Source organism: Protopterus annectens, chromosome 8.part0, assembly GCF_019279795.1.
Source record: "Protopterus annectens isolate FY-2018-M chromosome 8.part0, PAN1.0, whole genome shotgun sequence".
In the NCBI taxonomy this organism is placed as follows: Eukaryota; Metazoa; Chordata; order Ceratodontiformes; family Protopteridae; genus Protopterus; species Protopterus annectens.
This window is the reverse complement of record NC_056741.1, coordinates 1,033,821,283-1,033,834,091: the sequence shown is the minus strand read 5'-3', so window position 1 is coordinate 1,033,834,091 and position 12,809 is coordinate 1,033,821,283. Positions and strand designations below refer to the sequence as shown.

General features: G+C 37.8%; 1 pseudogene; it reads left to right on the top strand.

Moving 5' to 3' along the window:
- Positions 1-1,915: 1,915 nt before the first annotated feature.
- LOC122809809 lies at positions 1,916-2,060 on the top strand (annotated as a pseudogene).
- Positions 2,061-12,809: the final 10,749 nt, after the last annotated feature.

Sequence of the window (12,809 nt, the reverse complement as noted above, 5' to 3'; positions counted from 1 at the left end):
TTGGGGTCACCAATGCATGTACAGAACACACCAAGCCTAAGAGAGGTAGTGATGATTTCAAGAATTAATGGACCAATGACTTCAAAAGATGTTACCACAAGCCAAGAGGGACATGGGTCTAAAGAGCAAGTAGTACTATGCATACTAGAGATCATATTGTTCAACTCATCAATGTCAGGACTGTCCAACTTGCCCCAAATATAAAAAAAAAATGAGAGTGTTCAAAGCAGGCCAGTCACCTGAATACTTCAGCTAGGAATAATGGAATAGGACTCCGGTTCTACTTTGTTGGTTTTCAGAACTGGGGCCATGATTACGAGGGATGGCTGGGGGCATTCGCATTGTACTGCTAAAGGTAAAGTTCTTGGACCTGAGCAAGATGAATGAAAGTGAAAGCACTTTCAAAGAATGTTTTTTCTTAATCAAAAATGAAAGTCTGAGGTTCAAAGATGATGCTGCCTAGTGATCTGGTAGCATTATTCCCATGACCCACCAGGAAACTTCCAGGAAACCAAAATCTTTGGGTTCTTGAAGGAGTATGGTTGCAAAACTGAAACTTAAAGGAAGTCATAGAAGGGCATCACCAGGAGTGGAGCTTGTGGCTTAATTTGACTCAACATGGGAAACCTCACCCAGCTGAGACATGGAAAGGATAGACAGATTGATAGCTCTTTCTTGATTCTATGAGTGGTAATGCTTGGGCATTCATAGCTGGTGGAGCGAATTGTCTAGTTAATTCCGATAACAAATGATACTCCACCATGGTAACTAGTTATGCAGCTGCGGGAGGTCATCTCCAACTTCTTAGAGGGACAAGTGGCTTTCAGCTACACAAAATTGAGCAATAACAGATCTGTGATGCCCTTAGATGTCCAGGGCTGTATGTGTGCTACATTGAATGGATCAGCATGTGTCTACCCTTGGCTGACAGGTCCGGGTAATCTGCTGAACACTATTCGTGATAGCGACTGTTGATTGCAATTATTCCCCACAAATTAGGAATTCCCAGTAAGTGCAGGTCAAAAGCTCACATTGATTAAGTCCATACCCTTTGTACACACCACACATTGCTACTACATATTGGAAGGTTTAGTGAGGTCCTCAGCTTAACCCTTCTGGAGTCTGTCATGGACCCGGCGATCTGATAAGAAGACTGTCAAACTTAACTATCTAGAGGAAGTAAAAGTCATAACATGATTTTTGTAGGTGAAACTGTGGAAGGATCATTAACAGGGAGGTTCCCAGGATGGTGCCATCCTTGGGGATTGCCTTTCCTCACACCACCACTCCACCCCTCTCTCTCTCTCTCTACCGCCCCAGTGGAGGCCAGTGGGACCAAGCCTGCAACACCTGGGGAGGGGGTGAGGTGGCATCTTTCCCCCTCAACTCCCAGTGGCAGGAGGAAGGTCCACTTGGGTCCTGCAGTTGGGACATGGTGGTGTTGGATGCTCCTCCACCCTCCTGAGGGGATGGGTGTGGAGGAATTGCATGGGTGGCAGCAATGTCCACCACATGCCATGGAGGTGATGAACCTCCTCTCCACATAATGGAGAAGGCATTGTCCTAACAGGGGATACCGCACCCTCCCCTCCTACCATGTGAGGCCACTCTCAGGTGGGTGTTGACCGTCATCTTCTCTCCTTGATGGTGGTCATGGGTACCCAAGGAGGACACCCCACTGCCCACTGGGCATCAGTTTGAAGACCCAGAAGGTCATCAAGACTTCCGCCCACCATCCGACCAGAGATGAGGTGGCTATGCACCAGCCGCTGAGGGAGTCCCTTCCATCCCCTGTAGCTGGGACAGTAACCCTGGTCAGGTTGCTCACAATGATACCCGTGAAACCTCACCTGCTTGCCTCTCTGTGTGATGCCGGGTTGGTATTGGTGCCAATGGCAGTGGAAAAGAATGGTACAACTCTGAGCAGTGGATCACTCGGCTCATGCAAAGATAAAGAACACAGCTAACTGTTACAACTAATGTGAATTGCAAGACACATTGATCATCGACACTTTGAAAGCACTTTGCAGGGCCCTCAGGTTACTCCTGTCTGAGGGTCATTGCACCTTCCATCTTCCCTGGGGGATTCCCTCCCAGTGAGGTTGTGGCTGAGGCACCCCAGCCACCCAAGAGCAAATTAGGACAGAAGAGAGGAGTCTCTCTCCTGGCCTGAGCCAGGAAGCCCATCCAAGCCACGGACAGGAGGGTGATGGCACATGTCTGGCCCACCCCCTGGAAGCTGTCAGTGATACCTCCACTTGGCTGCCCTCTTGGGGGGGCATGGCCCAACCTGTTTGTTTCCACGTGCCCAGAGTGAGGTCACCCAAACCTCTGTCATCTGGAGTCCAGTGGGGGGAACAGGTGCAGGCCAGGGGAGGGGTGGCTCGTCCATCCAACCTTGTGACCTCCTGGCCACAACCCCCACTCAACTACTCGTGGAAATTGACCTCAGATCAGACATGGTGTTCCACCAGATTTAAACATATTACTTAAGAAGAGATGAAACTAATTAGGATTCCCTCTGTAGCATCGAGTGAAGTGGGAAAAGCCCAGAGACAAATCCTCACCCAGACAACAGGTACAGGGAAATGTGGTATATGGAAGTCTGTTTGCCTGGTGCCACACAGGGGGCCCAAGTCCTTGTGATTGAGGCTCAGCCTGTGGATGGTGTGAGGCCAGTAGCTGTCCCTGCTGCTGGCATGAGGTCTTCCCAGAATTGGATTGCAGGTGACAAAACTCCATCTATGGCTAAACACCAGTATAAGACTGATAGTGGACAAGTACCATAAGGGAAAGTTGAAAAGAACTTTGAAAAGAAAGTTCAGGCACCCAGGGATAGTACAAGTCACTGCGAGATGAACAATGTATTCTCTTTCATCTTCATTTTCAGAATCTATTCTGTTCTGTTCTGTTCTGTAGAATGAATTTCTGCTCACCATATATAGTGTTTCATGAAGTTTATCATTTATTGAAATTGTATTTTTCTCTTAAGGTTATTTTCAATTGTACTAAAGTACAGATAATACCATTTAAATGATGAAAAATAAATTATTACTACCTTCAGTCAGCTTTTGTTTCTCTGTAAGGCACATTGTTTGTGCATTTTGTAGTCATTTAGCATTTATAAATAAGCAAGATAAAATAAGTTCAAAAGAAGGTAAATCCAATGTATGTTAAATAAAACAGAGCAGGCAAGTCAGCTCTAAAAAGAGTAGAATTCCCTTTAATTTAACAATAATATTAAAACCCAACACACAACAAACTTTTTTATATGTTAATACTTTGTCACTGTAAGAAAGCTTGTTCTGTGGTTGAGTTTTATCACTATTGCCTTCATGCACCAAGACACAGTAAACTATTTTGCTGATTTCTGAGATGGCTTTTTTCATTTATTAAAAATATAGTAAATACCCAAAACTGTAGTCAAACATTTAAAAACATCAACAGCTTGTAATTGGCAATGCAGTGTGAAAACCAGTCAATTATAACAAAGAGGGAAAATAAACAAGAGTTGGAAAGCAGTGCCAGCAGCATTTGGCAGTACAATGATGTGTGCATTTCTCTTATCACTTTGGTTATCATCTTTCTCTATCACTCTGTCTGCTTCTTGTTTCTTTTATTCTTTCTCACGTCTTCTTAACATACTGCTGTCATGGGCAAAAGCAAAAGGCACATTACTATAGTCCTGTGGTGAAATACCAGTGATCATTGTGTTGATATGCTTTAAAAGTTGGATGCTGCCTCTACAGAAACATCTATGACACAATTTATCATATTAGCCAGATAGGGCTACTTTTTCCGCACATGATAGTGAAGTATGCATATATAACTGAACTATTATAAACTTAACTTTTTACATTCAAATTACAAGCTAAATAACCAGTTCATTCACAAAGAATAAAAGTAACAAAGATTATCCAAGGAAATGCAATACCAAAGAACCAGAAATTGAAACTACAATATGAGACTTCTGTAGACTTGCAACACTCAGAATGCATCCTTTCCCAATCATAATCATGGTTAAGGACAGAGTTTTTTCTTAGTTCCAAGTCTTTACAAAAGTTAAGGTCCAGTATCATGTAGAACCCAGAGAATTCTGGCTACTAATCTAATTTAATTAATTTCCTTTGTTTACTTGGAAATTCCAGCTGTGCAAAACCGTTTTTCAGTCGAGGACCAAGGACACAAGCTACAAATTGCAAACTTTTGAGTAAGTGAAAAATGTACTGTATAACATACAACTTAATAGCTGACAGCAATGTTTCATACAGTGTACAACATTTACATTAATAGTTGGACACAGTTAAGCTTGGTGTATATGGCATGTAAAAATCACACCTACAGAATAGTCTGCACTATACTGTTATATGCAAATACTCCCACTGTAATTTTAGCAGGTAGTAATTAAGGCATATGCATGATTTTTCAAAGCAGTTATTTAATTTGAACACTGTAACCTGGAGATTATTTTATTACATGTAAGAATTTTGTGACTTGTTTGAATTGATTGCATGAGGAGGGAGACTTAGTGATGAGGCTAGTACAAGGGCATGACCATTTTGGGTATGAATTCATTGGCATTGAATTATAGATGAGATTTAGAATAAGAAAGAGTATTACTAATGAATGTGTTGCCTTACAGAAATGTTGGTGCACTTATATGTTTTATGTACAGTTTAAAATCTGTTTGAAAATGTGATATTTCTAGTATCTGCTGTGACAGATTTCCATAGATGGGTATCATTTGCATAGTATAGATGGCCACTATTATGACTTTTTTCAGATTTTTGAGAAAGTAAACCGTGGTGGTGCAGCGGTAGCATTGTTGTCTCACAGCAAGAGGTTCTCCCGTTCGATTTTCGGTGAGAGCGCCTTCTGTGTGGAGTCTGCATATCCTCCCCGCGGTCGAGTGGCATTCGAAAGACATGCGTAGAATGGGCGTGCCTTCGTTGAAGGTTGGGCATCGAGCTGGCACCTCGGCACCCATAAAAATCTGCTGCCAATCATTAGTGGACTGGAGTTCCGCTGTGGCAACCCCTAACAGGGAAAAGCTGAAAGAAGAACTAGGTGTTAAGTGAGTGCAGTCCTCTGGGGGGTTGTGTTCCATTTTAATAACTGACAGGTATCAGGGAACCTGTATTGGCATAGAGGATGTTATGGGCAGTTATAATATGAGAAGAGGCTTATAGCTCCAGACAGTTAAGGGAGTGTCATAAAGTGATGTGTTTGTGTGTGTATGTATGGTCAATCTGGTTATTTAAAAACTTTGCAGTTTTATTATAGGATTATACCAGTTTAGCTAGATATGATAACTTACAGGTTAGTGCAAATATGTGAGGTATTTAGGAAATTAGGGTGCTGAGAGGTTTGGACCGTAGCCTTGCATACATATTCTGTTGGGAAAGGTTTCATAAACTAAGCATGCTGATATCTATAGATTTAGATATACAATATGAAGTGTATGTTTGATGTGCTGATTAAATCTTTTTTTTTTTCAATAAACATTTTTTATTATTTTTCACAACCATATTACAAATTCACACATTATATACAATATATACAAGATGCTTCCATTGGTTAATTTCACATATATATCAACCTCATGTATTGATCAAAGATACAGCAATAACAATCAAAAGGAAAATAATAAAAATCCAACATTAACTTAATCAAAGCCAACAATCTGTCTTTTCTATACATTTTCTATCTAATCTAAGGTTGATTTAGACTATACTCTGGTTCCCGAGAATAAGTGGATAGTAACCTCTAAGCCAAAACAATATTAAAAATTTGCTCCCATATTTTTATATTATTGATATTTTTCTTGTGGTCACTAATTAACAGTTTATGCGCTAAGATGTGTTTTATTGCCAATAATCTGAAATTTTCCCACGATGTCTGGGCTGGGTTCAACCAATTTGTGGCTATATATAATTTAATTAATAGGCAAATATTCATAATTACAATCGTTTTTGATTTATCTAGATTCTCCGGGGAATATGAAGAATCATAAACTCCCAAGAGAGTGTTGAACTTTGGTAACCCATTTTTTGTAACTGCAATTTTAATGAATTCCACAATTTATAAATGCACTTACAACTCCAGAACATGTGAAGTAAATCTGCTGTCTGATCTAAGCATTTTGGGCATATGGGTGAATTCTTCGCATCAAATTTGTGCAAAGTGAGACGAGTATAGTATGCATTGTTAAATATCATCAGCTGCGTAAATACCAATTTCTGAAGGGATACGGACTTTAATGTTAACTCAAATGCCTTTAATATCTTATTGTCATCTGGCAATATCAATTTCTCTCTCCAGTAACTCGATAAAAGAATATAATTATTATACTTCCTCTCTTTTATCAATTTATATGCTGCGGTAATATATTTTCTATCCTGCAACAGCGCTTCCCATAAATTACGAGAAATGGTTAAATCCTCCTCTTTCATGTCATAGTTATTAAAATAGTTTATAACCAAGTCTTTTAGCTGTCTTACTATAGTTAAATAGGAAATAGGAAGTTCTATTTCTTTTAGAATATAATGTACTGGTACTCCTAGAAAAGGATATAAATCGAGTACAGTTAACTCCATGATTAAAGGGAATTTCTTTAAATCAATCAATTGACCACCAATTGTTAAATTTGGGTTCCTATGAAACGGTTGAAAAACCATCATATATTTTAGTAAATTTAAGGAAGCGAAAAGAGTTTGAATTGCCGTTACATAGCTTTTGATGTGCTCCATTAACTTATATTTACTCATTGTCCAATTATTTAAAAAGGGCAATGCTTTAGCATTGACTCCCACTTCATTTATATACTTGTACGTTAAGAGCACCCATTTGGGTGTCCATTTTCTAGTATTACTATCGAAGTAAGACGTCTTTAAAATCCTGTTGGCCTGAATCACTAAATAGTACATTTCGAAATCCAGTAATTCCAACCCCCCCCTTATTTTTTGGAGCCATCAATTTTTCGTATGATATTCTCGTCTTCCTAGGTTCCCAAAGAAATCTTCCCAATCTTACATGAAGCTGTCTGAAAAATGTTTTGGTAATTCTGAGTTGTGCAGCTCTAAAAATATACAACATTCTAGGAAGAACATTCATTCTTATAATAGCTGCTCTTGCCATCATTGGTAACTTCAATCTACTCCATCTTTCCAGATCCAATGCTATTTGATCTGTAGTTGACTTTACATTGTTTATAAAAAAATCTCTATTTTCAGTTGAGAAGACAATCCCCAGATATTTTATCTTTTCTTCCGTCATTACTTGTCCTATCAAAGGAAGCATTGAAAAGGGTGTGGGTGTCTTTAATGGGAATATTTTAGATTTTTTAAAATTTAGCTTGTAGTTGGAAATTCTCTCAAAGATTTCTATTGCAGCTAATATTTTTTCAGTATCGGAAACAGGTGTGGTACAATATATGTTTAAATCATCTGCATAGGCAGCCATCCTAACCTTTATTCCATACAGTACAGGAGAATTATAAAAAACATTTTGCTTAAAGTGTAAAAATAAGGGCGCCAAGTAAAGATTAAATAAGATAGGAGATAATGGGCAGCCCTGCCGGGTACCATTTTTGATTTTTATCCTATTCGAGCATTCGTGATTTATAAATAAATTTGTGTATGCATTTTTATATAGTATCCTTAACGTTGAGATAAACTCCTGCGGTATATTAAAATAAGGTAATGTATCAAATAAATAAACCAAATTAACCCTATCAAATGCTTTCTGAGCATCAATAATTAGGGTGTACAAATTCAGGTTTTTATATTTCGCATAAGAGATTAAGGTATGGAGCGTTAAAGTATTATCCGTGGTCTGTCTCCCATCCATAAACCCCGCCTGTTCCTCTGATATTATTGGGTTTATTACCTTTTTCAGTCTACTCGCCAGAATTGATGTCATGATTTTCATGTCCATATTCAAAAGTGATATAGGCCTGTAATTATCAGGATTTTTGGAATCACCTTTCTCCTTTAATATCAGAACTGTCCTTGAGGCATTAAAATGAGGATCATTAATTCTATTTAGAATGATATAATTAAAAGTCTGTGACAATACACTGCTCAGAATCTCACTAAAAGATTTGTAGAATTCCGAAGTCAAACCATCTGGGCCTGGGGCTTTATGAGACTTTAGTTTCTTGATTGCCTCGAACACCTCCTCAACTGTAATCGGTTTGATTAAATCTCTATGAAATTCCTTATCAATATTGGGGAAAGTGATTTTCTGTAGAAAATCTTTTCTGTCTTTATCTTGCAAAAGTGTCTGCTTCTCACCATAAATCTGATTAAAAATATTTTCAAAGGTCTTCATGATATCTGTCTTGTCAGTATATGTAGTATTGTTATAGTGTATTTCAGTAATTAATTGTGTTGATTTCATCTGGTTAATGATACGAGCTAATGCTTTCGAGGGGGTTTGAATATGATTTGCATATTTAACTAAATTTCTTTGTTCATAAAGTGACAAATTTCTATTATGAAGTAAAAATAGTTCGTTTTGACATTGTAATAGCTCAGTTTCTGTCTGTTCATTATGTGCTGATTAAATCTTAATCTATGGTCTTTTATTCCCAGAACTTTTATGTTTTGCACTAGCTCATATCTAGTATTATTAACTTAGTATTACAAAGTTGCAACAATTTTATAGTTGAGATGGTAATGAAAACACCATTAGTTTTGTTTACTTTGAATTTAGCAGTAGGGTGATTTTCTCTAGCTAGTCATCAATTAACGGAATACTGTTGATCAGTTTGGAGCTCTTTGAGTGAAAACTCAGGACATACTAGCATTCTGTCATCTATGTATTGGATTACATTTGTTGGGTGAGACTACTGAATGTATTGTGTTTAAGGGAATTAGCAACAATGTATGAGGTATGAATTAAATTGCATACGGTTTGATTTTTGAACCTTGGTACACGTAATTTTCTGGGGTAAAATATCATATTCATGCAGCCTTTAACAGTGAATTTACTTTTTTATGTGCACCTATTTATATTTTCTTGCATCTGTTTCTAATATATGCGTGAAATTGATTCTGTTCTAGTTAACTCATGGCTGGTATTGTTGCTTAACTATTGTGTGATCATTTTATTAACTATTTATTAGACACTAACAAGTTAACATTAAAGTTGAAGTCTATTTTAATTTTGGATGAAAACACCTTACTTCACTAAAATTGAAAAGATTTTTCCAAGAGGTTAGAAGAGTAACTTTTGTATAATTTTATCTGTGAAAAGATAGGGTTGTGATTTTTGATAAAATTTTGAAAAACAATTTGAAAACAATGTGTTGTAAAAGTTTGACTAGTAATAAAACTGTAACATTTAATGAGGTTCTGTAGATCAGTCTTCCTTAGCCTTTGTGATGGTACTCTTAGTAAGTGTTAATATTGTTGAAGATTGTCCACTGCATTTTCTAAAGCAAGTTTTTCTATGCTTTACCTCTGATTTATATTCACTTTATTTCTTGTATAAGTCATAGTGCAGGGTTTTGTTTCACTCCTGCATTTAGATCCTTGGCCATTTCATGTGGAGATAGAGGTTTTGTTGAATTGAGTTATCATATCACCTAAAGATTACTTTAATGATTCCCAGTTGCTATGCTTATGGACTGACCAGGTTTCCTTACTGAAACTGGTCATATTTCTGACAATTTTACTAGATATTTCTATGTATTTTTGTATGTTTCCATGTGGCAAAAGGTTTTGTCTAGCATAATTCCTCATTGAGAAATTATATTTGGTGCCTCTTCATATCTAGTCCAAAATATTTTCCTTTCCATTAACTTTATCTCTTTGCAATCCATATCTGTTAGTTGTGTTAATCTTTATAGATCGATAAAAGGGTGAACCCGTTTTCTGAGTACCCACTGAATAATATGTTTGTAGTTATCCAGGATATGTCTTCTCAAACTGATTTGTCCTCAATAGGTGGTACATGCAATGTTGCTATTCATATTGCTTTTGTGAGTTAACTTTACGCATAGGTCCTAGGGCTTCAACGGTATTAATATTGCTATTTACACTGGATACACAACAAGCTTCAAGTATATAATAGTGGTACTAACAGGCATCCTAGTAGAATCAGTACAGATAATTTTAGCCAGAAGACTATTTCTTCATTTGTGAGTGAGTTAAACTAATTTGTATTTGTTAACTGGGGAAGACAACTCCTTGGACTTGTTACAGATTCTGCCTGGGAGTAATGTTTGGTTGAGCGACTTGCTCGGAGTCTCAGTCAGGTAAAGGAAGATCGCTTCCTGTGTCCAAGGTTTGATATGACCAGTGTCTTAAACAGCTCATAGCCTGAGTTGCCTGCAGCAGCAGGAAGTGATTTAAGCCAGGTTTTTGTCTTTCGTTCTATCCCAGGTATACAGTGATATCCAGCTAAGTAGGTATATTATTTTATTTTGCATACTTCTGGTACCTGTGAAACTGTTATCCCCAGTTAAGTGTGTTAGGATAGCACAAAACTGTATTGCATATGACAGGCTCTGGTTTACAGTGCATGTCCTTGTATTTAAAAAAATGAACTTAGATTTCTGCAGCAGTTTAGATTTTTTAATAAGGTTTGTATATATCTGGTTTATCTAATTTTAGATATTTGTTCTTGGTAGGTATTCCACCCTTAACAGGTTACTGTAAGACCAAAATGTGTGGGCATTTATAGAACTGTAAGCTGTTTTTAGATTGTGTAGTTGTTTGGGGCATATGATTGTAGTTATAGCTTCTATTTAATAGAGTATGGTAGTATAGTTAGGAAGAAAAGTTAAGATTAGATTAATTTGTATAAGAAATGTTTAGGCTGCATTTCTTTTTCCATTGTAACAGAGTGGATGCTGCATGTTATGTAATGAGTAGGCTAATGGTGACTGGTATATCAAATACAACTCTGCATATATTTTTATATTAGACATCAGTTGATTACACAGATAACAGTATAACACCTTAATTGGTAATCAGTTATGTACATAAGGTAAAGTAGAGACTTGGAGTTAAATTTGCAATATTGCAGATATGTATTTGGAGTGAAGTACAGTACAAGAAATTTGTTACGGTTTTACTGAGGTAGATGTGGGGTTTTGCTTACTGAATGTCCAAGTACTGAGTAGCAGTACAATGGACAAAAGAAGGGACCAAATGAGAGACCAAAGTAGTAATAGTAACCAAGGGGGTAGTAGGTAGCTATGAATGGGGAAGTAGATTGCAAAAGCAAGCTGTAGGGTCTTTTATAGTAATGAAGAGATTTCTTTGAGATGGCAATAGACTGGGCATAGGTGGGCATGGATAAAGGAAGGGAAGATGTGGGAGCACAGCAGAGTGGAGAACCCCAGAAAAGTCTTCAATTACATACAGTTTACTGGAACTGGGCCATTGTCCCAAATTTAATGATTTACAGGGTTGTCAAGAGGTATGCAGCTTATGTCATACACGGCAACTAAATGAGCTAAGAATGAGATATCACCTTAGGAATATGAGAGTCAAACTATTTTAATGTCATAGTATGTAAAGTATGCAATTTGCTAAATCAAGCATAGCAGTATAAGCTGACATCCTAACAGGACTAGATCCATCAGCAGGCAACCTAGGCTTTTTTACTGTCAGTGTTTGTTACTGTGTGAGAGAGTAGGTGTGTATGTTGTCATGTGTATTGCCATGTGAGTGGGAGTAGCTGTGTGAGTGTGAGAGAGAGAGAAGGTGTGTGTATGGAGTTTAACCTAGCCATTTGTTGATGTATGAAAGAGAAAGTGTGTGTGTGTGTGTGTGTGTGTGTGTGTGTGTGTGTGTGTGTGTGTGTGTGTGTGTGTGTGTGTGCACTCGCACATTACTGTGTGAGAACAGAGAGAAGGTAGCTAGGTAGGTGTGTGTTCATGTGAAAGAGAGCAGAGAGACGGTAGCTAGGTAGGTCTGTGTATATTGCTGGGTGATAGAAGGTATGGTGTGTATGTGTTGCTCTATGAGAAAAGGTCGGGGTGTAGGTGTGTGTACATGTGTGTTGCTGTATGAGAGGAGAGAGGAAGGTAGGTGTGTGTGTGTGTGTGTGTGTGTGTGTGTGTGTGTGTGTGTGTGTGTGTGTGTGTGTGTGTGTGTGTGTGTGTGTGTGTGTGTGTGTGTGTGTGTGTGTGTGTGTGTGTGTGTGTGTGTTTGTGTGTGTGTTTAACATACCTCTCAACTGTCCAGATTTAGTCTCTTATTTGTTGTCTATTTCTCATAAAATGTGTGGTTTTCTGGCAAAAAAAGAGAGGATTGAAGTCACTAAATGATGCCATATATGGGATTCAGACTTCATCTCCTTCAGAAAATACATGCTAACACAAACTCTGTTATTCTAGCAAATTTCTAAGTTAAAAAGAGCAATATTTAAAATGTATCCCTGTTTTGGGCCATTGCATCCCCATTATTTCAGGCTTTGTCCAGATATTTTGCACTAAGAAATTGAGCGGTATAAATACCTCCCAACTGTGCAGAGTGTCCTGATTTTTACCTCATATTTTTGTCCTGTTCCTCAACATTTGTGGCTTTCTGGCAAATCACTGAGGACTGAAATAATGAAACAATGTTACACATTTCAGTTTCAGACTTCATTTCTTTAGAAAATGCACTCTAATACAAATTCTGTTTTCTAAGTCTATAACAGCAATATTTAAAATCTGTCCCTATTTCGGGGGGTTTGTCCCTCCATTGTTTTAGGCTTTGTCCAGATTCCTTATGCTAAGGGGTTGAGAGGTATGGTATATAATGCCCTAGTTAGGGGAAGGGCAGGTTAGTGAATTATCTTGATCAGGTGTG